The 26936-nt window shown below is 42.7% G+C and overlaps 1 protein-coding gene across 1 annotated transcript in view; it reads left to right on the forward strand.

Annotated features, from left to right (window-relative positions):
- The window catches only part of FSTL4 (follistatin like 4), a gene marked incomplete at its 3' end in the record, with an annotated part of 417677 nt that overhangs the window by 32379 nt on the left and 358362 nt on the right, over positions 1–26936 (forward strand). The window lies entirely within an intron of this gene.

Genomic DNA, 26936 nt, shown 5'->3' on the forward strand with positions numbered 1-26936 from the left:
GTGTGGGCTTTTCTGGGTGCTGACTATTTGGCACTTGCCTCTAGGGACTGCAGGAACTAAAGTCCAGGTTTGCTTGTGAGAACTATGTCTTCTACCTTCTAGTATCAGAGATGGGGTCTGGTGAACTGGCTTATTCATGATAATGTTTACAGTCTCTCCAGAGAGGCCTCATCTTTTGAGTGAAGTTTGAAGTAATAATTTAGTTCCACCCAGTGAAAACCACCTCAGCAATAAAAAATGGTTTATGGTTTGAGGTATTTCAACATCTGGGAAAATGTGCCACTGTGAAAAATATTTCTGATTAGATTTTTACAACTTTAGTTAAGCTGAAATAGATATAAGAAATTAATTTCCCTTCTGAAAACAATGCAATGGTGTTTTATTTTCCCTGCCAGAGTTCCTCTAGCACATTTGTTTTCTGATCACTGAGGTAAATATATATATGGGTGGTAACTTCTGAAATCTTTTAGTGGAAATTGAAGTTTACTTGCTTTCAGTAATACCTAGTCTCTCATGAGAGGGTGTCTTTTGTATGATTTATGGAAATCACCACCAATCAGCCCTTTATTGCAGGGATGGGAGGATGAAGTCAGAAACCAAAGTGAATTCTTGGTCTAGAGTCTGGCCTTTGGCTTTAGCCCTAATCACGTCTCCTTCTTTGTGGTATTGTCTCCAAAAAGAGCGCCAATCTTTCAGAGTGAGCAAATACCACATTGACTTTGAAATCTAAAAACCTCCCCCCGGTTTAGTTCTTATTTTATGCAGCACAGTGAAAGACACAGAATGACCGTGTTACCAAAGTGTGTTCCTAGACCTAAACTTTCCATACTATCTGTACCGATGGGTTAATAGAACTGGTTGTTTGCTGCTGTCCATGGTCCTGGAATCCTGGATACAAAGGATCTGGATTATCTAGCTATAGGATGAATTTTCTGACTTTCATTCTCATTTGCCATCATCTGGTTTTGGACTCAGTGTCCTCTGAACCGCATACATAGCGTAAACTGCATTGTTTGGATATCACAATCAAATGAAATTGGATGAAGGTGGGTGGGGCAGGGAAGGCATATTTCTTATTCAAAGGTGTGTTCACAGTGGGTGCAATGACATGTAAACTGGAGAGAAATAGCCATTAGGAGATAGGTTGGCATGAACTTTGGTTTAGAATACTATTCATTCACTACCCCTGAGTGTGACTGTTTAGAATTAATTTGCGTTATGGAATCACATATAAACTTAACTGTTTTGGAATATTACTGTCCTTGTGTTAGAAATGTCTTTAAATAGTAAGGCTAGGGTATGAGAGAACCACATGTATTTTTGCTCAAAGGCATAAAAGGCCTTACTGTACCCGAGACTCCCAATTCCTAGAAGACTGAGTGTCTGAGGATGAGCAAAAGCATGGTCAGGCCGTGATCTAATCATCCATAATCCCCTTCTCTCTAGAAGCAGCATGTTTCACAACTGGCATATGCCTTGGGTTTGTACTGGTAAATTTGTCTTGACATAACATAAACTTTTTTCTTCCTATTGTGAACTGATGTGTTTCTTGCTTTTTCTGTCAAAGCTGAGTGTTTGAAAATTCCTGAAATAGCCCAGTGCCTTAATGTCAGTGCTTCTAACCCGGCAGGAAGGAAGGAAGAGTGGGTTCCGAGTATTTTCAAGTCTGAGATTCACAGGCTTGGGTAGTAGGGTTGTTAATCTTTTTTTCTTTTTGTATAGATGACTTTTTTTTGTAAACAGTAAAATATATGTAATGTCTCAACTACAAGACTTTCATGTTGAAAGGGTCTCTAACATGAGTTACTTTAATATTTTGAAACAAAAAATTTAAGAATGTCACAATGGAAACAATCCAACACTGACAAACTCTAGTGATCAAAGACATTCTCTTTTAGTTAATGTAAAACAATTCATAATTACAGAGAATGTTCTAGCTGTGGATATCATGAAACAAGCCACCTTTCTAGACCAAAAGGAACTCAAGGCTAGGGATGAAATGGAGCTCTGATGCAAACCAGCCAATTGGGGCTGGTTCCTTTAAAACAGTGGTCACCTACTGTTCAGCTTGAGTAGTCCAAGGACAAAGGAAAGCAGAAAACATTTCCTCCTCTTTAAATCTGGCATTCACACTACACGTACTGACCACTCTCATTGCTTTGGTCAAGTGCATGGAAGGCAGTTCAGTTCCAGTTCGGAGCCACTATCTCCCCATGCAAAGTTGCCACGTGGATGATCCAGACTTAGTATTTTTCCTGAGAGCCACCTGCCAGGCATCTTCATGAGGTGACCACAACTGTATACTTTCAGACTGCTTCCTGACTAGGCTCCATCCAGGACAGACACTGGCAGTGCCATTCCTCACGGGGCCAAATAGTTTTCCTTGGTCAGCTCCTGAGTCCCCATGACAAGGCAAGAGGAACTCGAGAACCTTCGTTGGTGGACTTATATGGGAGCATGAGAGTAGGGTTATTAATCTTCTCCAGAACAGTGTATGGGTATAAAAATAGTAGAAGCACTGTGAATATTTCAATAAACTATTATTCCTACAAACACAAGTAAGACATTGTTGTCTAGCAACATACACTTATCTTGATCTGGTACTGAAAGAGGAGCAAATAATTAACACTCTGAATTTTTCTGCCCAGTTTACCAAGCCCAGAGATTCTGGAAAGGTCTAGAGAGGTAGCCTCTGGACCACAAAACCCAAGATGTTTTCCTTTTTTTTTTTTTTAATACTACATCTGACTCAAGATATCAGCTCCAGCCAGAGTTCATTGCAACAAATGAATGACCAATTGCAACTTTACGCTATGTGACTTTTGCAAACTCTTGAATAAGTCTGTGGAGTGAGAAATGAGGGGGCTAATATTAGCAGTGGAAATGGAGTCTGGGCTAAGTCACAGTTGGGTTGGAGATCATTAGGGTGACATGAATGCACTGTGTGCCTCAGACCCACTCTCTGCTTTATTTCCCTCTGTGGTCCTCCCATCCAGTGATGTCACAGTTCCCAGACTGTAGCCCAGCTTTCTTGCCTCTGGTCTTCACTGTTCCTGCAGCCTGCATGCCCTTTGTCCCTCATCTTCTGTGAAATTCCACCGCTCCTTCACCCCTTTCAACTCTCTTTCTGAAGAGTTTTGCTTACCCTACTTTACCTGAGAGTTAAGGGCTCCTATTAGGTCATTCAGTTCCTGAGAGCTGAGACCCTCCCCTCATTCACTCCCAGAGTCCTCAAGGCCTTAGCCCAAGGCCTATAGTTGCTCAACAATCATTTCTTGAATAAAGTGCAAATTTTAAAAATTGCTTTTTATATGTACTTTTCACTCTGATTCTGTCCTAGTGCTAAGCAAGAGAGGTACTGAGTCATTGGTTCTACAAAGGCACTTTTAGGGAGTGTTCTGTGGATATCTAGATATTACGAGCTGGTGCATTGATGAAAGTGCTCCATGTTCACATAAGCTTGGTACTATGGGTTGAATTGTGTCTCCCAAAAAGATATGTTGAAGTCCTAACCCAGAACATGTGAATGTAACCTTACTTGGAGACATGGTCTTGGCAGATGTGTAATTAAGTTAAGATGAGATCATACTGGAATAGGGTGGGCCCTAATCCAATGAGTGAGATCCTTCTGAGAAGAGAGAAATATGGACACAGACACACAGGGAGAACAGCATGCTTTGATGGAGGCACAGATTGGAGTGATGAGTCTGTAAGCCAAGGAACACCAAGGATTGCTGAGAATCACCAGAAGCTAGGAAGAAGTGCCAAAGAATCCTCCCCTAGAGCCTTCAGAGGGAGTGTGGCCATGTCAACACCTTGATTTCTGACTTCCAGTCTCCAGAACTGGGAAAAAACAGATTTCTCTTGTTCCACTCAGGTTATGGAACTTTGTTACAGCAGCCATAGGGAAATAATACACTTGGTAAAGGCTGGACTCAATATTGAGCTAGTAGTTGTTATTTTTACTGCAGAACCTCTCAGCTCTTTAAGATACTAAATAGGACTTTCAAAAGGAGGTGTAATATGCAGCATTTCCCAAACTTAGTTTCCCATGGCATCTTGATTTGTTGCTTTTAATCATCTCTGGGCTGACATTCCATGCAGTGCTCTTTGCAAGCCCTGCTCTAGAGAGTCCATGCAGAGGGAGTGCTTCATCAGAGCCCAGGACATGCCCCAGCACCAGTGACTGTCTTCCAAGGGTGGTGCATGGAGAGAATGGTGAGCTAGTTATAATGATAACTATGTCTCAGTTGTTCTGAAGTTTTCAGAGAGCTTTCATGTTCTTTACCTCCCTTGACTCTCAGTGACCCATGGTATGAGCAGAGCAGATAGCACCTTGCATGAGACTCCTTCCTTTCCATGCTAATTTTGGTAGGAACAAAGAGTCCTCTGGGTTAGTGTCCCTCTGGACCAATGTCCCTCTGATGCAGTGAACCTCTCTAATGGGTGGGGTGGGGTGGCTTAAGTGACTTGATCTCGCTTCACCATCCAAGGATTTCTAAACATACATGATCACTGCCAAGCCCAGAAAGCTGAGCGGGACTCTTGGAAGAAAACTTCCTAAGGGAGCTTTGTTTCCAATTTAGATTTGTGGTAAGGGCTCTTGGGAGATAGAGTATCAGAGGTTGTGGCAGGACAGCAACACTGGGAGGACGTCTCTTAGGAAGGGTACATGCCTACCCCAGCTGGACCTACTTCCACCTTCAGGGCAGTCCTATATTATCCTCCTACCCTGGGACCCACCTTTGCCAGCTGCGCGGGGAAGGAGAGATGGCTGCTTCTTTATCTGCTTTGTAATGCAGGTGTTTTTACACCTCCCTCTAGACACCTACAATTTAATTTTAACTTTTTCTGAAGCTTCAGCAAAAGTTGCCAACCTCACCTCTCCAAGACACTCCCATGTCCACTCTGAGGGCTGATGTTGATTATGGCTGCCAGAATTCATCTACTCAAACCAGTGCTTTCCTCTAACTGATCCTATCACATTGAATTCCAGCCATGATAGAACACTTGAGTAAGCTGAGCAAGCAACCGGGATAATTCAGCCCTTGTCAGCCATCTCTTAGAGCATGGGGTGATCTGTAAGCAATTCCAGATGTCTGTGATTGTGCTGCCATTAGAGGCTGTGGGTTTTGGGGTGGGCACCGATGTCACGTTGCATTACCCACCCTCCCAACGATGGTTCACTCACACATTCCAGTCTAGACCAGCCTGGTGTGGCTTCCAGCAGGGCTGTGAGGGAAACCTGAGAGGAGGGATGCTGCTGTCTTCACGGAAAAAGAGAGGGGAGTGACAGTCACACAGCCAGGCTGGCTCTGGCTCCTTAGCAATGCAAATCTCCTACATAAATATGACCTGCCAGTCCTGAGTGTGTAACTAGAGCCTCACTTTGTGAAAACCCTTGGAATTATCCCCTTAATTGGCAGCTGCCTCTAATAGCCCCTTTATAGTTCTTTGCATCTGGGTGAACTTCAGCTATCAAGAATTGCGTTCTGTTTGCCATTAATTTTGATTTTGTTTAGCAGATGTTTTCTAGATCTCTCAGCTGCCTGCATAATCTATCTTGGTGTAATGTACAGTGGCTGACTGTCTTCGATGAAACAGATTAATAAACTTCTAGCTTCGTTTGAGATAACTTCTTGAATGGCTGCAGATGTAGCGAATTTAAAAGGGAGCCATCCAGATTTGACAGTGCCTGGGATAGTGGGTCCTTTTCCAATCAAGACTGCCATCTGGGGAAATAAATGGGATTTCCTTCCCCATCCTACCCCCACTCTATACAGCGGAGCTTGTTGGTTCTCTCCTGCAGTCATTGGGCTCCAAAAAGGTGGAGGTGGCATCTAACTCCTTCGATTTCTAGCCCCACAGCAGTTGACTCTTTCTGGATAGTGCTGCCACTCTTTAGCTGCTGCAAAACTGTATTGTACCTCGTTGCCCCAGGTTAAGTGGGGAGTGGATGACACAGCTGGCTGATGTGTTCTGGTTGCATACAACGTTTTGGTACCCAGTTTAGTCATGACCAATTGGCAGAAAGTAGAATCCCACCTCTCCAATTACAGTGTGACTTTGGGGAAGTTACTCAATCTTCTCTGAGAAAAATGAGGATAGTCATAGTATAGACCATTAGTCCCAACTCTGGGTTGTTGAAACCCAACTTGCACTGGCTAAAGCCTAAAAGCCTGTGAAACTGCAGAATCTGAGGGAGGGTGGATCTGGCTTCAAGAACAGCTTATACAGGGGTTCTGACACCCCTTCTCCTTCCTTCTCTTGGTGTGCTGGCCTCTTCCACACAGCTTTGCAGGATGACTCCTAGCAGCTGCAGCTCACAGGGTTCTGACTGCTCACCATCTCAGAGGGTGAAACTGCTTTCCTCCAGAGTGACAGGAGAAGAGTCTCAGTGAGGATTCTGATTTGCTGGCCTTGTATAATATCATGACTCGAGCCCTAAACCAATCACTGTGGCATGGAGGGACTGGGATACTGTGATTGGCCAGGCGAGATCACATATTCTCCCCTTGGGGTTTGCAGAATCACCCTTACTCAAATGCCAGGGAGTGGGTGCAGGTTTGGTCCACAGAGGAAGGATGCTGGGCAGCATGCAATCAATGCCCCTCACAGCCTCCTGGACATAATTTGGGGAGGGATTTGGCATGGAGGGCCCTTGGCACAGTGTGGGCAGTGGCGTCAGTGCCCAGTGAGGTTGGTAGTCTTCATTATGGCTATTCTCACACTATATCTGTAGATTTGGCCTCAGACATGCAATGAGGAATGTCTCAGTCACCAAGCCCATTCCTCTGTCTCCAAGCAGACTTAAGGTGACTTTGCATATTGTAGGCTGGTGACTTTTCCTGAGAAGGATTTTCTGAAATTTAGCCATTCCCATCTGTCCCCTCTGTCAGAGTCTTTAACTTTCTGCTCAGATTCTCGTATTCTGCAATCAGAAGAACCAAACAGCTCTCTTCTTGATGATGTCTTTAAGAACTTACGGACAAACACACATAAAATGTGCCTCCCCAGATTAACGGTTTCCTGGGCACTGGGGTCAGAAACTGTCTTGAGTATCACAGTTACTAGATCCTTAATATTTCCTTTCAATTACTTCATTGTAATAAAGCTCATGGAGTGCAGACAATGGCCTTCCCAAGGACCAAGCACAGCCTTAGCCAGAGGATTCTCGGGTTGTGAGTAACCCCAAGCTTCTGTTCCCGAAGCTTCCCGAAAACAATTCTAAGTGCCTGGACCTGGAAAGACCAGCCATGGACTAAGCCCAAGTGAGCCTGAGTTCTCTCTACTGCCCCTTACATGTTCTCCCTTAATCAAAGGTCTTCCAGGCTCTTGGTGAGTGGCTTTTTCCTCCTATCACCTGGCTGATGTAATTTTCTCCAGTGATTTGGAAGGGGCAGGACCTTGCTGCATACACCTCAGGGAGTCACTCGTGCTGCTGTTTGAATGTGTGTGATGCCTCACCTGGTGCCTCAGCGCCATGGCACACAGCACTGGTGGCTGTGGCCTGTGCTCCAGTGGCAGCTCTCATGCTGCTGTGTAGGATGAGCTCTGGGAGAGCAAGGATTGAGGCTCTTCCTGCTGGGGTCTCCCACCCTGTGCACACAGCGAGCACTGAAAAAGTGCTAGATCCTGGCACGTCCTAGGGCTGACCCAGCTCTTTGTCACACCTCCACTTCTCATAAAGTAAAATCACAGGTATAGGGGCTGCCAGGTTGTTTGGCTGTGGACCCCACAGTTCCTGGGCACCCCTGTCCCATCTGCTGTGCTTACTTTTACTACTGCTGCTCTTGGAAGGGCTCCCTCTCCTTAATGACCATCCTCAGGGAGCTACTCTGCTCTTTCTGACAACTTGTGGGTCCCTCTGATAGAAAGTCCTTAAAAGGTGCTCATGCAAATCAGCTAAATCTCTGGTTATGAAGGGCCTCAGTAGGTCTGAGCGGGGTCAGGAAGCCCTGTACAGTGGGCTGTGTCAGCAAGGAGTCTCCCTGGGGTTGCCGTTGCAAAATGTGCATGTAGCTCCCTGTCTGGAATTGGTGGGGAAAGAGTCATGTTATCTAAGAAGTCATAACCCCTAAAAGATACGAACCACTGCAGATTCGTAAGGGCAGTACGGCAAGCCCTTCATAAGACAGCATCACTCTGAATCACACCAAGCTGGCCTGTCAAGGCCTGGAAAGTGAGGTGCAGCACTCCTGCTGGACCTGCTGAGGTCCCATCCTGCCCAGGGGGGTCGCCTCTCTTCTCTGAGATCCCAGCAGTGAAGGCTGACATTTGTCATCTTCGCCCCTTGCCTGGCCCCCAAGCCAGAAAGAGTTTCTCTGCTTTTCAGGAACCCTTGAAATGATCTGCTGCATATAAACACTGAGGTCCTTTTCAAGCTCGTTAAGCCATTTGCCCCAGCAATATTAATGTGCCATCAGCGAGCCTCTGGGGTTAATTATCTGTGACTTACAAATCATTTGTTTCTGTCTCTTATATTTTTTTGCTGCTCAGCAGCCTTTCTTTCTTGGGAACGAGATACAGAATCCAACTGACCGTTATGACGTAATTCCTTTCTTGTCCTCAGAATTACTTCATCTGTTAAAAATTCTTAAAAAAAAAAAAAAACCCACAAAACCCTCCCATCGCCTTACTTTCAGCTTGTGTTGTCTCTTTACAACAAATCTTTAATCTCTCAGCTTCAGCAGTCACAGAGCCCAAATGGGGAGTAATCTGCAAGGTGATATGTCTCATCTGAAGGAGGGAGGCATGCACTGCTTTCTCTCCTGATCAGCCCCACTCACTTCTGGGTGCTCACTGCTTCTGAGCCATTGGCTTGTTTCTCCCTGCGGCTGTGGTGAGGGCTTCACGGTGTGCCCTCTGGTGCACAAGCATGTGGTGAACAAGCCACATGCCCCTGGAGGGCCCTTGCAGGCCAGATAAGGAGGGCCGGACATCCTGGGCATTACAGCCCACCCAGTGATTCTCTGCACACTCAGTTTTTGGTTATGCTTTTTGGCTGGGGCTGTCATTGGGTGCCAAGAAAATGCTTCAGGGTCTGCAAGTAGAAAACTTTTTTCAAAATGTTGAATTTTACGTGAGGTAAGATTAGCTTGCCTTCTGTTCTCAGGAAGTCAGGAAACATGGGCCCCAGAAATGAGCAGGCACTCACTAGCCACTGCCTCTGTGGGATGTGGACAGTGACCTGCATGCAGCCTCTGGGATGTGGGTGAAGTCAACAGGGGGCAGTCTGGGCCGGAGTGTGGGTACAGTCAGTGTTGCTGGATGGTGCATGGTGCTACTTCACCTGGGTACCTAGGCTGGTCGTTGCCCACCAACCCATTCTCTGGAGGCCTCTGTGGGGAGTTCTCAGGCCCTCAGTTGCCCCCTCACCCCTGCAGTGCTTTTAAAGCAATGTCTGGGAACGTATTTTGATCATGATTACTTCTAAAAGAGAAATCACTCTGGTGGAAAGGTAAATACCATTCTTAGGGTTTCGTGAAGGTTTATTAGGTGCTAATGAAAGTTTCCACAGGTGGATTGGAGTCTGCTGGGTGTGTGGTGATGACAAGGAGTGGTCCCTGCCTTTACAGAGCGCTTGCATCCACTAATGTGTCAGCGGGGAGATGCATGAGTGTCCTGTAGATAGAAAGGCACCTGGCTGCCCAGCACCATGGCTAGGCACCTTGCGGGGGGGCCAACCCCAAAGTGGGAGAGTATTTGCTCAGTGTAGACCGACATGGGGGCCTAGGGGAACAGCTCTCTGAATGGCCTGGTGGACGTGACTTCTCAGGATCTTCTCTCCAAAGGATGGTTATTTATTTATTTGTTTGTTTGTTTGTTTATGCAGGCTGCGCCGGGTCTTCGTTGTGGCATGTGGGCTCTTAGTTGCAGCAGGCAGGCGGGATCTAGTTCCCCAACCAGGGATCGAACCCGGGCCCCCCGCATTGGGAGCGTGGAGTCTTACCCACTGGACCACCAGCGAAGTTCCCAAAGGACGGTTCTGTTGGCAGAGGGTCTCCTTTTGGGCACACTCAATTAGTGGGGAAATTTTTGTTGTTGGATACAGCAAAACGCAGTCCAGCTAGCCCAAACAAAGGGTCTTGTTGGCTTAGGTAACCGGACAGCTGGGTAGAGGATGGAGGTGTGAGGGATGCCAGCTTCAGGCAAACCTAACGTAGGGTACTAGGACCTGGTTTCACTCATGTTCCCTCTTGCAGCTGATTCCCGCTCATGGGGAGTACCAGCCGCCCCTCCTTCCACCTCCAAGTCCCGTGAAGAGGGAGAGCTTCTGGTCTGCTATTTCCCCCAAAAGTGCTAAAATCTACTCAGATTGGATGGGCTTGGGTCACATGCCCCCTCCTGAATCAGTGACTGAGGCTAAGGGGATGCTACATGCTGCTGGGTTTAGCAGAGTCACAAGCTGTACCCCTGAGAGTGAGAAGGAGGTAGATCCCCGGATGACAACTAGGGCTGTGCCCAGGTAGGGAACACAACGCAGGAAGGTGCATGTTATCAGTTACTTAATTATTTCACATCTGGTGTCTATGACATCCTCCACCCCCAAGGAGTGTTCAATGCCTCAAAGACAGGCAAAGATTCAGAAAGCATTTACCTAATGTTTCAGAGGAGGGCATCTCTTCCATCTTCCGAGAAGGAAACCGAGGCTAAGAGACAACATTGATGACCCAAGATCACAGGAGCTTATAAGAGAATGTGACTTGGAACCCAGATCCCTGATGACACATACAGCACGTTTGTTTTTTTAAAATCATGGCTGCCTCCAGGGACGGGATCTCCTGCTCCTTCAGCCTCTTCCCCTGTGATAGACACAGTGACTTGGTGAGGTGCAGCGAGCATCCCCTGGCCCGACTATGGGGGTGTTACTCTTTGTTTGGACCCCCAACACATTCTCCTTTCTTTAGCCCTTCAGCCGAAGGGCATAAAGATGAAAAGCTAATGTGCAAACCCCCCCAGTCCCATCCCTTGGTGACTTCAGTACTCACCTCCATGAGGCTTCCAGAAGCTTTATTTTCCATTCTTCATAAGAGATCCCCCTTCTTTCTTGGAAAGGGGACGGCAGGGCCTCTCTGCACTGCTGCTTCCAAATGGGCATTATGTGGCAGGCAGGGGCACAGATGTGGTGGGGTGACCTGCGCCTTACAGAAAACCAGCGCTCTTGATCACGAGCCACTTTTAAAGTTAAGTGCTTTCTCGTTTGTCTATACATTAATTTAGGAGTGAAGGCTTACTTCTCTGCTTTAATATAAATTCCCTAGATTGGAAGGGTTCTTAATGGAAACATTTTCACACTCCGTCTCTGATTTAATCCTCATAAACACCCTCTGACACAGACATTGCAATTTTGTTTTATAAATAAAGAAAAACGTGGGACCCTTTGAATGCTATAGGAAATTGATAAAATAATTAAAATGGGCTTAACTGAGGTCGTCCAGGAGAGCACATTCTTGATGGAAATTCAGCAATGTTTGTACAATTCTGATTGAAATGTTCACATTCACAGACGTGAACTCATCATTCTGCAGTTGAAGTGCCCACAGGGTTAGGGTGATGGGACCCTGAAGGGCTGCCGCTGCCAGAGAGAACCAGAGACCTCCACATTCAGAAGAAATAGGGCTTAAAGGAGAAAATCACAGGTCCAGAAAAAGTCATGGGAGGGAAAATACATTTCAAATCCGTTTGTTTTACTAATTTTACCAGTTATTTGTGCTCTCTTTTTGCTGGAAGCAGCATTCCCATCCAGCTGCTTGGCTGCTTCATTTGAATTTTTATCATTTATGTGAATCACTGCCTATTTGGGCCCCAAATGGGAGTCCTGTGGCTAAGAGGAGACGTTTATCTGACAGGGTCAGATCTAATCTCATGCTTAGAAACTTCAACTGAAAATAAAATGAGTTGAGGTTGGTTTTTTTTTTCTTTTTTTTTCTAAAGACAGCAGGTCTGTAAAGCTGTGCTAGCATATCACTTACCCCCTTTATACAGAATGTACATCTTATATTTGGATAGTGTTACCAGGCTGCTTTTTGCTCTCAGAGAGCTTTCTCATTTGTCATCTCATTTACTACATTTAAGAAAACTTGCGCGTTGGGTGGAGTGAGGATATTATCATTGTTAACTGGTGGGTGGGGAAACTTGATGCTCAGAGGTGGCAAAGGACTTGTCCCGGGTCATGCAGCTAATGGAGGTGGGGCTGGAGCCGTGATGTCAGCTCTGTACTCCTCCCACCAGGCTTCCTCTAGGAGTGTGAGTTTACAGCAGAAGTTTTCAAATTAAAACCCAGTGCGAAAGCACAGAATTTTCAGGCCTGTTTTGGTTCTTTTAAAAATAAATTACTGGGCTTCCCTGGTGGCGCAGTGGTTGAGAGTCCGCCTGCCGATGCAGGGGACACGGGTTCGTGCCCCGGTCCGGGAAGATCCCACGTGCCGCGGAGCGGCTGGGCCCGTGAGCCATGGCCGCTGAGCCTGCGCGTCCGGAGCCTGTGCTCCGCAACGGGAGAGGCCACAACAGTGAGAGGCCCGCGTACTGCAAAAAAAAAAAAAAAAAAAAAAAAAATTACTGTGAAGACAAGTTTTCTCATCTGTCAGTGTAATGATCCCATACCTTGGGGATTCAGAATATTCAAAATGTGTGTGGGGGAAATGGTAAAAGTTAATCATTTTCACAGTATCTGTCTGTGGTGAGGTTTAATTACCACTTGACATATTTCGTGGTTTAAAATGATGACAGTTTAAAATAGAGCCAGGGAGAGCCAGAAAATCCATTCATTACTGTGTGTCGGGCACTGCTTTAGAGTAACCTCCAAATACAGATGCTCCCCACACAGACAATTCTGCAGCCTGTTCAGATTGCTACAGATGTCCCTGGAACAGAGACCCAAATTGAGAACTCCATTCTGACCCTGCTGTCATCATCCAGAGGGAGCATGGGTGAATCTAGCCTCATGGTTTGTTTCTTGGGTCATATTCCAGATGCTCACCTCCCTGACACTCTCCCAACCCAAACCTCTCACTGGCTTTCTGCAGAATTTCTAATGAACAAGACAGTTCACTGTGATGTGTGCTTTGAATGAATGAATGAAAGCTATTTAAACTACAAAGGGTGATAAACATTTCCATGTGTCTCTTGGGGAATTGCATGCCTTCCCCAGATGAGAAGGTTGAGAAGCAGCCTCCTGTAGTGGTTGTAGTTGTGGTTGCTGTTTAAGAAGCTCAGCTGTTTGTGTAGGAAATAATTAAATAATTGTTTCTTTCCCATGGGATTTCTGGAAGAGGAGCCGTTTGGAGTGGACCTGTCTGTCCAAATTTCAAATTTCACTTTGGAGAGTCCTGGGAGAGGGAGCAGATGAAGCCATCTCAGAAATGCAAATGCTGTTTGACATCTATTAGCTCAACGCTTATCCATCGTTGACAGCAGGATCCATTAGGATGCCAGTGTTCACAGATCAGAGATACTCGGAACATAGTGAGGGATGCGCCAGTGCTGGCCGAGCCCCATTGAGATGACCTGAGAACATGCTGGATGTGCCTAGCTGTCTGGTCCAGGTGCCCCCTGTTCCCCCACCTAACTCTTTGTTTCCAAGGCCAGTCCTACAGCCAGTCTTTGTGGCTGTACCCCCTCCACCAAGCAGCCTGCCTGAATGCTCTGCGTGGCGGTGGTCATGCCCTCCTTGGGAAGTCTAGCTCTCTTTCTGGTGCTGCCATTCATGGAATCATCCCATGATCCAACCCCACGTCCAGAAAATCCCTGCAGGGTCAACCCGTATTTTCATAGGTGGAGACACACACCTGAACAGGGGAAGTAACAGACCTGAGGTCCCATAGCTAGTGAGTAACAGAGGAAGGACGTGAGGACCTGAGCCAGTGTGCATAGACCTCCGGGCGCTCTGTGGTTGATTTTCTTCCTTTTCTTCCTACCCTTGGGGCCAGGTTTTCCTTTCTCTCAAGAGGTGGCACAGTGTCCAACATAACCTAGATACTCAGCCACCATTTCCTAAGGATGGGCATCTTGGTTGAGATTTCTAGTTAAATTTTCTGCTTTGACTTTTGTTTAAAATGTTTCTAAATATTTTGTTTTTCTCTTGAGGGAAGGGGACCATGGGGGATGGAACACATGGTGACAACTGTCATTATCAAAGCCCCCACTGTAAGCTTTGCCAAGTTAACTTGTTTCCACACTCAGCAGTCCAGTGTGGCCCACTAGTGTGACCTGCTGTTTTATGGATGAGGGAACACGGGCTTTGGAAGGGTTAGTGATCTGGCTGGCTGGGTGCTTCAGTTAGTAGACAGCCCTTATATTAACGCTCATTGTAACAGAACATTCAGAGTCCTCTGTGATACCGTGTCCCTGTGTTTTGCTCTTGTAGCCTCCCTAGGACCCTTGTCCTGAGAACTCTCAGCTCTCAGGTACCTCCCCAAAGCCCTTGGTCAGCCCTTGAAAAGCTTAAGGGTCAGCCCTTAAATGGTCAGCCCTTGAAAAGCTTAAGAAGAGCAGGCACCTCCATGGCTGCCCTTGATGGAAGAGGGAGCAGTGTGGAGGACTGATGGGAACAGAGAAAGGGAATGTCGGAGGCCAGACACTGTGAGGCTCGGAGTAGGGTGCTGGCCCAGTCTGTTGATCTTGGACAAACCTGGGCTTCCACCCTCTTGATATAGACAGTGAGCTGCCACCAGGCTCTTCCTCCACCATGCCCCCAGGAGACTAGAGGGAGAGCTCCGTTTTGCGGGCCAGGATATCGGATGGCAGAGACCAAAAGGCTACTGGGGTGGGAGCGCAGGGCACGGTGGGAGCAGGGACTTTGCCTGGAGGCCGCCTCACCCTGCACCCAGTGGATGCTGGGAATTCTGTGGCTCTGCTCCTGTATTCAAGGGGCCAGGAAGGACTTTTGCACACACATGCCTCCCCTGCCTGCTGACTAATACCTAAACCCACCATTCTGCTTCAATCCCTTCTTTCCTCGTGAACACCCCGAAGTCATTTTGGGTCCTGAATGAGTCCCAGAACTTCTAAAGAGCCATGTCATACCCTACCTGGGCAACTCACTAAGCCTGTCTGCCTCTTTGTAAGAAAACCAAACACAAGCTTTTCCTAAGATCCCTGGGCCCAAAGTCTGTTCCATATTTGTTCTGTGTGAGAGGTCTCAAACTGGTGTTCTGTGGACCAGAATCAGCCGGTGATCATGTTGTTTGACTTACACAGTGTTGGCCTACAGGGGGTTGTTTGTGTTTTTATTTTAATTTGAGTAAGTTGTCAACATTTAAAAACATGAAAATTCTACTTACAGATTCAAATAGGCTGATTATCTTGGAAAGTGAAACGCTTTGTTAACTCTGGCCGTGTGACTTCATGGCAGCAACAGGCTGGAGTGAGTAGCCCTCACTCATGTCCTCAGAGAGTATGCACCCTTTCCTCTTTTGCCACAGTCTGCCCTGGTCCCTAGTGCCTCCTTGATACTGACACAAAGTGTCAGGTGCAGTTTTGAAAAATAACTAGGAACAAGTTGAAATGCCAGCATAACCCTCATCATTAAGTTACCTGAGTGGCCTGTGTCGGTATTTGAGTTTTCAGTCCCTGTTTGTACTCAGATACAGAATTTGTTAATAACAGCACAGGAGAACCAGATGTCAGCAAGGGTGGGGGTGGGAAAGAGAGCAGGAATCAGGGAGAAATTTAGTGTAAAGGCTGGAGTAACTCTTATCTACTCAGCCCTCCTTGAGCATCTCTGGTGAAGCTGGTGTCTACAAGTGGGTCCTCAGTTTAAGCAGCTAAGTCTTCCATTAAACTATTTTATTTTCTGATAGTTATGCCTTGATCTGTAAACATTAACTCCAGGCTATAAGTTTGCAAGTGAGTTTCCAGCTTGGTAACTAGTAGTTGTGTCCTCTCTATGTAAGTTAGGCCTTTAAAATGCATCAGTTGTTTTAAGCGTTTACAAAACATTCCACATATACTGTAATTACTCTCCAAAGATATTTCCCACTGATATTTTGTTACATCTAAATATACATTTACAGTCCTCAGTAGACCAGAATAGTTCTGATTTATGTATTTTGATTCACTGGGCTAAAAAAAAAGACAAATTTAAAGTATCTTTTTTTTTTTTTTTTTTTTTTTTGTGGTACGTGGGCCTCTCACTGTTGTGGCCTCTTCCCGTTGCGGAGCACAGGCTCCGGACATGCAGGCCCAGTGGCCATGGCTCACGGGCCCAGCCGCTCCGTGGCATGTGGGATCTTCCCAGAATGGGGCACGAACCCGTGTCCCCTGCATCGTCAGGCGGACTCTCAACCACTGCACCACCAGGGAAGCCCATAAAGTATCTTTTAATCAATGCATTTATCCCAAAGATTCTCTTGACTCCCCCAGAATCAGTCACATGGTGTTAGAAAAGTAATAAACATGGTGTGTCCTCTGAGCTGATTTAGAGTTTAATGAGAGATGACATCTCAGCCTAATAGTGAGCATGGCTAACTTTTAATCTGGGCTGTGAAGTATCCTAGAGCTTGGAGGAGCATATTAACTTCCTCTGTGTGATTTTCTTAATGTGCAAAATTCCGATGATAAACAGTTACTGTGCTCTTGTGGTGAGAATTAATGCTTTCTGAGTAGCAAGTACTGTTTTAATAAAATAGTCTTAATTGTTTGCTTGGTACATTTTCTGCTTTATTATTTTTCTTGCCTCTGTAGTTGGTAGTTATTGGATTCTCATTATTTCTATAATAGTCATTTTATAAAAACTGTCTTGTGGTTTGTCCTCCCTCCCACACTTGTTTCTCCCCCAAATGTCATTAGCAGAGGCAAGAAGCAGGCAAACATCGCTCATCTCTAACAGAGGTGGAGCTACAAGCAGCTTCTCGTGGCTCACGCCTTGTCTTTAGGAACAGTGATTCCCAATTTGCTGGCTGCTGTGCTGTGAAAGGACTTATATGAAGCCAAGGAGATTTACTAGAAAAGCACCATAATTAACAGAGGGCAGAATGTGGGAAGAGAGGAGCAAGATGTGCCCATCTATTTAAGGACAGGCGTAAGTGTGCAGTGACCACATCACGTGGTACACTATAGCAAAGGGCAAGAAAGCCTTTCCTGCACAGTGCAAAGCCACCCAAAGTCTGTCTGCGTATCAGCTGGCTCCTCTGCAACATTTCCAACCACCATTACCTGGGGACTTTCTCCTAGTCTTATTCTTCATATAATCGCACATCATCTACCACTGTATTCTCTAATTTTTCTGTGTGGTTTTTCAAACTTAATGTAGCCAGACTTTCTGAGGATGATCCAACTTACAAGTTATATTACTTTGGGCAAGTTGCTTAATCTTCTGTGCCTTGGTTTACTCATCTCTAAAATGGTAGTATTAATTCTATCTCATATGACACTTGTATGGATTAAATACATATTTAAAAAAGCTCAGCACAGCCCTGGCCCACCTTCTGAGCAGGCCCCTGTTTGCCAACATGGTTAGTTACTCACTAACGCCAGGGCTGGGCTTGGCTGGGTTGTGTCCTGTAATTCTAAGTGGACCTATAGGAAACTAGGACATCTGCAATGAGCACTTGCTGAAATGAATTGGGTTAGAAAGCCTTGGGTTTAGTGGTCCATGTTATTTACTTTCATTAAACCTAAGTAATCACATTTACCCACTATTTCAGGAAGAGTGGGCAATAATAAGGTGAAAAGTTTACAACTATTTGTGCAGGCTTTTGTTTCTAGCTGTGTGGCTAGATTCCTTAACTGACTCTCCCACTTGAGATAATTTAAAATGATGGATAAAACATTTAAATAATCTGTTAGTGACATCAGTGAGAAGGCAGGAAAGTGGAGATTTCCTAAGAGGCCACAAACTCAATGAAAGTTGAAAATCAGGGCTCTGAAGCTGCCTTTTGCTTTGAGGGTGTTTGCCCAATGCAGGTTACCTTGAGCTTTGAATTTTTATGATGTCAAGATATATGGGGGACAGGGACTTCCCTGGTGGTACAGTGGTTAAGAATCCGCCTGCCAATGCAGGGGACAGTGGTTCGAGCTCTGGTTTGGGAAGATCCCACATGGCACGGAGCAGCTAAGCCCATGTGCCACAACTACTGAACTTGCAATCTAGAGCCTGTGTGCCACAACTACTGAAACCTGTGTGCCTAGAGCCTGTGCTCCACAACAAGAGAAGCCCCCGCTCGCCACAACTAGAGAGAAGCCCGCACGCAGCAAGGAAGACCCAACGCAGCCAAAAATAAAATTAATTAATTAATTAATTTTTAAAAAAAGAAGATATATGGGGGACAGGAGCCCAGCTCAGGACATATCAGTCTGTCAGGAAACCTGGTCCACCTAAAGCTGAGGCCCCAAGAGGCTACATGTGTCGTGTGAGGGTGGAGGACAAATGCACCTGTCTCCCCTCAGGGATGAGTGAAGAAAACTGCCTGCCCCCAGCCTTGGTGCCAAGTGAAGGGTTAAAATATCTCCTCTGAGAACTAGAGCCACGAGTCAGATTTTCAGTGGAATTCATATAGCAGACTGGTCTGAGAAGACCTCAAACCAAGAATTTAGTTCAAAGCTGTCCTGTCGGTAGTGCTCCCAGGGACATGGTAAAGGAAATGCAAATCCTGTCTAGAAGAATCCTTCTTCAACAGAGGTCTCAGACGATTTTGACAGGTTACCATCCAAGGAATTGAGCTCACAGTCAAAAACCAAAAAACATAAAAACAATAAAAAAGACACCAAAGTGAAAACCAGTAAAAACAGAAGTTCAGATATTGGAATTAACAGGTACAGCATAAAAAAAAAAAGAAAAAAGTAGAATATCTTATAAAGCTATTTAAAAAGCTGCAAATATAAACAAAGAGTAAGGCTGTAATACATGATCTTGATTATTTGAAAAACAACCAAGTATAATGTCTAGAAATGAAAAAACGTAGTTGAAATCTTAAAAATCAATAGATAGATTTAAGAGCAAATTAGACGTAACTAAAGAGAACTAAAAGGAAGGTCCAATATTGTAACCCAGAGTACACACAAGTGGTGAAGGCATGTGTTCCTCATGTGTGCACAGAAAGTTTAAGAATCTTGCCACAAGCTAAACCAAAGAGCAGTTCTCATAAAATTTCTATGCAGTAAAGTAAGAAATTTAAAAAGATGGCTAGAAATACTCCCATATGTTTGAAGATGAAATACTTTTCTAAATAATACAAGAGCCAAAGAAAAAATGAGAATATCTAACTAAACAATAACAAACATTACATACTGAAATTTGTGGTATGCAGTTAAAGTAGAAATTGGAAGGAAACCCATCATCTTAAGTAATTCCATTAAAGTAGAAGAAGGCCCAAAGTCAATGAATTAAACATCCAACTCACAAAGGTGGGTAAAGACTAGCAGAGGAAACCCAAATAAAGGAGAAGGAAGTGAATAACAAAGAACATTACAAAGAAATGATAAAAGTTGAAACAACAAATCAACAGAAAGGATAAACAATGCCAAATGCAGATTCTTTGAAAGAACTAATAAAACGGACAGAACTCTGTGAGAGAATAAAGGAGAGACAGAGGGAAGGAGGAGACAAGGGAGAGAGAATAAATATGTAGTAGGAGGAATAAAAGGAGATGTAATTATTAAAGATGCAGAAATTAAAACAGTAACAGAATCTTACTTTGCCAATAAATTTGAAAGCTCTAATGGTCAAATTCCTAAAAAAGAAAAAACTAAAATAAAACTTTACAAAACTTAAGTAGAAATAAAAAACCCAATCAGTTTTATGATCATTAAAGAAATAGAATCAGACTTCTAATTAGAAATCTTCCCACAAAGTTGATTATCAGATCCAGATACAAGTACTAATAAATTAATAAACATTCAAGGAATAAATATTTCGATTCACACAAACCATTCTAGAATGCAGAAAAAGTGTGTATACTTATGAGGCTAGAATGAACTTGATACTCATATCTGGCAAGAATGGTGTTTTAAAAAGGAAGGTGGGTTTTAAACATAGCTGTGAAATTCCTAAACAAAAATTAGCAAACTAAATTTAGTAGTGTATTAATAAAAAATAATGAAACATGATACTTTGGGTTTATCCCCTAAATTTATATTTAGGTTGCCACTAGAAATGTCCTGATGTATTTCTCCACAGCAACAAATTTAAGTAGAAAAGTCATATGATCTCACTAGATGTAGGAAAAGCATTTGAAATATGTAATATTATTTCAGAAAAAAAATCATTAGAAAAGGAGGACTAGAATAGAAGGGAACTTATCTAACTTAATAAAGCATAATGTAAAGAACTCAACAGAAGACAAATGAGTAAATATATTGAGTATAATGAGAACCAGATTTCTCACTGTTAGGAAAGGGGGTTACAAATATGGAAAGAGGCACGTCTAGAATGTACCCTTTGTTGTTGAATTAGATTTGCAAGTATCAGTAAGAACTCAAAGTGTGTATGTGTGTATGTCTGTAACATTTCCTAGCTTTGTTTGCTCAGATGGGCCAGATGCATGATACCCTAGGAGCAATGAAAGCCCTTAGTGTCCAGATTCTCCTCTAGGGAGCCAAGACTTCTTGGAGAAATGGCTCATTGCACCAGTGGAGCAGAAAAAGTACACAGTGAATCTGAAACACCATTTTGTTCCAGAAAGTATGGCAGTGCTCAAAAAATCATGGGAACTTGTCAAAAGGATACAGTTGCCAACTTGAAAGGGCTCACATGGGGCACATCTGGGCAATTTAGACTTAAACAAGAAAAGAGAGGATAGTAATATATTTGTGACAGATTTTCCAAAGACAGCCACAGCAGTATTTCCCATTTTGTACTTTTTTTTTACAACGTGCCTTTGAAACCCCTCACACTGAGGGGTGTAGTCTATGCTCCTTCTCCTTGACTCTGTGTGGGCTTGTGTTATGGTGGAAGTGATAATATGTGACTTTCGAGGCTAGATCATAAGAGACAAGAAAGCTTCTACCTTGCTGCCTAGAATACTCATGCTGGAGCCCTGAGCTACCATATAAATTGTCTAACTATCCTGAGGTCACTATTGCTATAAGGAAGCCCAAACTAGTCCATGAGGTGGAACTACATGGAGGGGCCCTGGGACTTCATGAAGAAAGAATAATGCTGCCTCAGCCCCCAGCAGCTTCAGCTCCCCACTGTTGTAGCTTCAGCCACCATCTGACTACAACTACATCAGATCTTGAGTCAAAACAAGTCAGCTGCACCCATCCCAAATTTCTGACCTACAGAAATACTGAGAAGTAATAAAAAGCTTGTTGTTGTTATAAGTGCTAAGTTTTGTGGTGATTCGCTGCATAGCAATAGATAATTGTAATAGATTTGGGACGGGGATGTGAAATGGTGCCACGGCAAAAAATCAAGGCATATAACATTGGTTTTGGGACTGGATGAGAGGAAGAAGCAGGAAGTGCCTTAAAGAGAGTGCTGGTGAGAGCTTAAAGGGCTTTGTAAGAATGTTAGCAGAAACCTGAAGAGCCTTGAGGAGGCACTCAGTGAGAGCTTAAAGGCAAGAAAGGAAAACGTTATTAAAAGTTGGATGAAAGAGGATGGTTTGGTAATATTGTCACCTGTGGTAATACAATAATAGGAAATTTACCAAATGAACTCAGTGATCCAGCTAAACAGATAATCAGGCAGAATATCAAAGAACCCCCGGGCTACTGCTTGTCTGTGATAAAACATAAGAGGAGAAAGGTGAGCTAAGGATGTAAGGGGCCAGGACTCACTGAATTTGAAAATAAAACTGTTTCTCATTCTCAACCTCTCCAAGCTGGCAGCAAAAAACTGGTCAAATTAAGAAAAGATTTCAAGGCAAAGATCAAATCCATGGAAGGTTTGTAAAATTCTTTTTTAAAACTTCCAAAAAATTTAAGGTATCTTAGACTCTTCCAACAAGAAAGAAAGAAAGAGAAAGAAAGAAAGAAAAGAAAGGAAGGAAGGAAAAGAAAGAAAGGAAAAGAAAAGAAAGAAAGAAAAGGAAGAAGAAAAAAGAAAAGGTCTTCTAAAGATCTTAACAGTATGCCTTTTTAAAAAAATTTTTTTTTATTGGAGTATAGTTGATTTACAGTGTTAGTTTCAGGTGTACGGCAAAGTGAATCAGTTATACATGTACATATATCCACTCTTTTCTTTTAAATTTTTTCCCATATAGGCCATTACAGAGTATTGAGTAGAGTTCCCTGTGCTATATAATAGGTACTTATTAGTTATCTGTTTTATATATAATAGTGTGTATATGTCAATCCCAGTCTCCCAATTTATCTCTCCCCACCTTAGCCCCTGGTAACGATAAGTTTGTTTTCTACATCTGTGACTTTACTTCTGTACCAGTTTACATTCCCACCAACAGTGTAGGAGGGTTCCCTTTTCTCCACACCCTCTCCAGCATTTATCGTTCATAGATTTTTTTTTTTTTTTTTTGCGGTACGCAGGCCTCTCACTGTTGTGGCCTCTCCCGTTGTGGAGCACAGGCTCCGGACGCGCAGGCTCAGTGGCCATGGCTCATGGGCCTAGCCTCTCTGCAGCATGTGGGATCTTCCCGGACCGGGGCACGAACCCATGTCCCCTGAATCGGCAGGCGGACTCTCAACCACTGCACCACCAGGGAAGCCCCCATAGATTTTTTTGATGATGGCCATTCTGACTGGTGTGAGGTGATACCTCATTGTAGTTTTGATTTGCATTTCTCTAAAAATTACTGATGTTGAAGATCTTTTCATGTGCTTTTTGGCCATCTTATGTCTTCTTTGGGAAATGTCTATTTAGATCTGTATGCAGAAAACTATAAGATACTGATGAAAGAAATAAAAGATGACACAAACAGATGGAGAGATGTACCATGTTCTTGCATTGGAAGAATCAGTATTGTGAAAATGACTATACTACTTGAAGCAATCTACAGATTCAACACAATCCCTATCAAAGTACGAATGGCATTTTTCACAGAATTAGAACAAAAAAATTTATAATTTGTATGGAAACACAAAAGACCACGAGTAGCCAAAACAATCTTGAGGAAGAAAAATGGAGCTGAAGGAATCAGGCTCCCTGACTTCAGACTATACTACAAAGCTACAGTCATCAAAGCAGTATGGTACTGGCACAAAAACAGAAATATAGATCAATGGAACAGGATAGAAAGTCCAGAGGTAAACCCACGCACCTATGGTCACCTAAACTATGACAAAGGAGGCAAGAATATACAATGGAGAAAAGACAGTCTCTTCAATAAGTGGTGCTGGGAAAACTGGACAGCTACATGTAAAAGAATGAAATTAGAACACTCCCGAACACCATACACAAAAATAAACTCAAAATGGATTAAAGACCTAAAGGTAAGGCTGGACACTATAAAACTCTTAGAGGAAAGCATAGGCAGAACACTCTTTGACATAAATCACAGCAAGATCTTTTATCTGAACCTGAACCTGATTTAGATAACAATATCCTGGACTTTGTGTTATTGCACTAATAGACTTGGTGATATTAAGGAGAGGATGGCATGCATACATGTGGGAGGTATGTGAATTGTTGTGGTCAGAGGGTGGAACATGGCAGACAGTATTTTCCAAAGATGTCTGCAACAGTATCTCCATCACATATCTTCTCACAGTGTTCTTTGCCTTTCTCTTATCAAGAGATGGGATCTATTTCCCACCCCTTCAATTCGGGCGGGGCTTGTGACTGTGATAGAAATTATGCTACATGACTTCTAAGGCTTGGTCATAAAAGGTAACAAATCTTCTGCCTTGCTGGTTGAATCACTCACATTACAGCCCTGAGCTGTCATGTAAACGGTCTGATTACTCTGAACTCACCATCCTCTGAGGGGACCCAAATGAGCCAATGTGGGAAGACCTCATGAGGAGACTCTGAGACTACATGAAGAGAGAGAGATGCTCGACAAGCCCCCAACAGCTGGCTGGTCCCCCACTGCTCCAGTTCCAGATGTTGTCTGACCTCAACCACATGAGGGACCTGAGCCAGTATCAGTCCTGCCCAGATTCCTAACCCACAGAAACTGTGAGAGATAATGAAATAGGTGGTGTTGCTTCAAGCCACAAGATTTTTGAATGATTGGTTATACAACAAAAGATAACTGGAACAGGATTATAACACATTGATTAAAATAGGAATCTGTGAGTCCATTCTTATATAAATGGATGAATAAATGAATGGGGATAAAGGAAATCTCTTCCTTCTGGTAGAATGCCAGATAAGAAATATAAAAAGAATGATGGAGTTTAAAAAATCATCAGTGGATACTGACAACCAATAGCCAAACTTTGATGAGGAACAGAGAATATTACATATTCTGAAAGTACTTCACCAATAATTTTTTAATGACAAAGGGAAATTACTACCTCTACTTTGGAGACACTGGTGGATACCACCTTAACCAAGTGCTTGAAGCTAACATCACCGGTACCAGGACAAGCTAGAATGTGTGCCTCTTGATATGATGTACTGAGGACAAAATGCCAGTTTTGTAGTATTCTTGTGAAATTTTTATAACTTGGAATCTTGTCATGAGGAAACATCAGACAAATCCAGGTTGAGGGATATTCTAGAAAATAACTTGCCTGTACTCTTCAAAAATATCAAGATCAAGAAACACATAGAAAAGCTGAGGAACTGTTCCAGATAAAAGGACACTAAAGAAACATAACTAAATCTATGATCCTTGGTTGAATCATGTAGTAGGAAAGAAAAACAGCTATAAAGAACACTACTGGAACATTTGACAAAATTTGAATATGGACTGTGGATTAGATAATAGTATTGTAGCAATGCTGAATTTTACAATTGTAGTGTAGAAGGATGTTTTGATCTTAGGAAATATATGCTCAGGCTTCAAGGCACATTATGCCTTTAACTTGTTCACAAATGTTTCCCCCAAAAGCGTGTGTGTGTATACACACACACAAAAGTGTGCATGTGTGTGTATATATACACATGTATATGCATGTGTGTGTATATCTATCTCTAACTAGTGAGAGAGAGATAAATGACAAGCAAATAGGGCAAAAAGGTGAATTGATAAAAAAAAATTTCTTACACTATTCTTTCTATTTTCTGTAAGTTTGAAATTGTGTCAAAATAAAAAGTGACAAACCTACAGCAAACGCTGTTTTTAATAGACATTGAAAGCATTCCCTTTAAGATCATGAGCAAGCTAAGTGCTCCTGCTGTGTCTCTTTTATTGAACATTGCACTGGATGGCATACCTAGTCAATAAGGCAAGAAAAGGAAATTAACAGCATAAAAATTGGAAAGGAAGAGATGAAACTGATTATTCACACTGATATGGTTCTATAGAAAATCCAAATGACTGTGAATAAATTATTAGGATTAACCAATATATTTTAATAAGGTTGTTAAATATAAAATTAATATACAAAATCTAATTGCAGTTCTATACCGCAGCAAGAAAGAGAAAATATAATTTAAAATGATACCCACCCAAATCACTGACATCAAAAATATAAAGTTTCTAAGAATTAATATAATTGAAATATGTAAGATATTCATGGAAAAGGGTTATGACAACGTATTGAAGCACGTAAATTAATGGATAAGAAAGCTCAATATTGTAAAGAAGTTTATTCTCCCCTAAAATGATCAGTATATTAACTTTCTATCAGGTATATGTGAATGTGTGTATGTAATTTGACAATCTGGTTCTAAAATTTATATGGAAACCAAAGGACTAGAAATAGTGATGGTCATCCTGAAGAAAAAGCACACATCAGGGGACTCTAATATATACACCACTGCTGAGTATATAAACTGTATGACTCCTTTGGAAAAGTTTGTTCTTATTTAGTGTAGCTGATAGTACTTATACCATAGGAACCAGACATTCCACTCCTGGTATATACTCTCAGAATTTCTTGCATATTTTATGCTGGGAGACATGAACAAGAAAGTTCTAGCAGCTTCATTTATAATAGTTTAAAACTACAACTTAAAGGTGTAGCAACAGAAGAATGTATAAGTAAACTGTGATATAGTCTACAGTGATAACATAGTGATCTATTATCTAGTGATATAGAAGATAAATAGAAAGAAATAGAATACTATAACCAGTGAAAATCAATGCATTACATCTACATGTAATAACATTGATATAATATTCTAAGAACAAAATATTAAACAAAAGAAATTACAAAAGGATGTCTTTACATTAAAGACATCTAATATACATCTAATAACTAATATTAGTTTTACAACTAATTTACTCAATCATTGTTATTTTACACGATCTTGTACATATGTTTTTTAAATACTTCGTTTCTGTTCAAAAGTTAATTTTAAATAAGTCTAAAATGTTTTTCACAGCATCAATTATAATAATAAATTATTTTAAACTAAGAAAAAGCAACTGAGTAAAATAATTACGGTAGGTCCATGCCATAGCATACTAAGCAGCTGTTTAAAACAGTGTTGTATAGTGACGTTTGTTGAAATGGAAAGTTGTTCACAATATGCTGTTAAGGAGGAAAAAAGTAAGTTATAAAAAGATATCCACTATTGGATTCTATTTTGTAAAAAAATAATAATAATAAATGAGATAAATAGAAGTATATAGAACAAAAAATCAAGAGACTTATTTCTAAAGTCAACTTGAATAATTTTTTTCTTTATGACTCTCTGTATTTTATAATATTTTCCCAGAATAAACGTGTGTAAGGGGGTAAAATCTGCTGCTAAACAGAGGCGAGTGGGTGAGAACATATTCCACCATGTGCTCAGCTCATTCGTTCACTTGCTTGTTCCTCCATCAACCACTTAGTATCTGTTGTGTGTGTGAGGCCCTCTGCTTGGCACTAGGAAAAGAAAGATAAGCAAGGCATGGAGGAGTTCCTGCCCTGGAGGAGTTCAGCCTCTGTATAAATAATACAGTGTCATATGTAGTATGATGACAGTATATGACACT

The sequence above is a fragment of the Hyperoodon ampullatus genome, assembly GCF_949752795.1.
Source record: "Hyperoodon ampullatus genome assembly, chromosome: 4".
NCBI classification, from domain to species: domain Eukaryota; kingdom Metazoa; phylum Chordata; class Mammalia; order Artiodactyla; family Ziphiidae; genus Hyperoodon; species Hyperoodon ampullatus.